This window comes from Propithecus coquereli, unplaced genomic scaffold (genome assembly GCF_000956105.1).
Source record: "Propithecus coquereli isolate 6110/MARCELLA unplaced genomic scaffold, Pcoq_1.0 Scaffold320, whole genome shotgun sequence".
NCBI lineage: Eukaryota > Metazoa > Chordata > Mammalia > Primates > Indriidae > Propithecus > Propithecus coquereli.
This window is the reverse complement of record NW_012148842.1, coordinates 709,122-709,937: the sequence shown is the minus strand read 5'-3', so window position 1 is coordinate 709,937 and position 816 is coordinate 709,122.

Sequence of the window (816 nt, the reverse complement as noted above, 5' to 3'; positions counted from 1 at the left end):
TTTCTATTTTTTTAGTAGAGATGGGGTCTCGCTCTTGCTCAGGCTGGTCTCAAACTCCTGAGCTCAAATGATCTGCCCGCCTCGGCCTCCCAGAGTGCTAGGATTACAGGTGTGAGCCACTGCGCTCGGCCTAGGTTTGTCACTTTGTATTATAAACATCTTTTTATCTGGGTGATTAAAGTATCTTTGTTATTAAACTTCTACCAGTCCATAACTTGTTTAATAACTTTTTCTAGTTATTGGAGATTCTTTTTCTTTTCTTTCCAGTTTCTGTAGCTCTCTCTAATATAAAAAGGTCTAAAGGAAGCACGTTTCATTGATTCCATGGAAAGAATGCAAATTATAAATCCTTTTTTATTGTTGACTTAAATATCAATGCCAGCTACCTGAGGGATAGTCAGTAAAATCTAGTGCCCCCTAGTATTATTTTAATTGACTATTTTTGTTTAAATAAAATAAAATGAACATTTGTCACTTTTCAAGCTGACATAATAAGTACTTGGTAGCACTATACTTTTCTTCCAACTGTGTATTGAAAATGTATGATTTACCAATTTGAAATAGCAAATTTCACTTAGTTATACAAATGTTGAGAAATAATAATGTTTTGCTATTCTAATAAGAATTACTAAATAAAACTGTGATCACAAAATAATCAGTTACAGGCAAAAGCAAAGGTTGCACGATTTCTACCAATATCTTCTTTCAATGAAAAAAGCATTTCAATATAATCATATAAACTGCATGCTTTCATATAAAAAGTCTTACAGCTCTACTGTTCTCTGATCAAAGAGAATTTAAATGTAATCTTTTAAA